We start from the raw sequence: 249 nt of genomic DNA, 5'->3' as shown, positions 1-249 counted from the left end.
CCAAGCGTTTGTTTCCGACGCTTAGGGTGTGAGAATGTGTTGAGGTCACATAGCAGGATTTTCAAAACATGAGGTGAAGAAACGACCAACATAAGAGTATGTGTGGTGTTTCACCACACTGCAAAATGACACAAGAACCAATTTCACACAATAAACACTTCCTGGTTAGACGAGAAATCTCACAAGATCAAAGGTGACTTCAGAGTAAACAAACATGCTGGAAGAGGAGCATGCAGCAGGCTTTGCATT

This window comes from Nothobranchius furzeri, chromosome 14 (genome assembly GCF_043380555.1).
Source record: "Nothobranchius furzeri strain GRZ-AD chromosome 14, NfurGRZ-RIMD1, whole genome shotgun sequence".
Classification (NCBI taxonomy): domain Eukaryota; kingdom Metazoa; phylum Chordata; class Actinopteri; order Cyprinodontiformes; family Nothobranchiidae; genus Nothobranchius; species Nothobranchius furzeri.
This window is presented reverse-complemented; position numbering follows the sequence as displayed.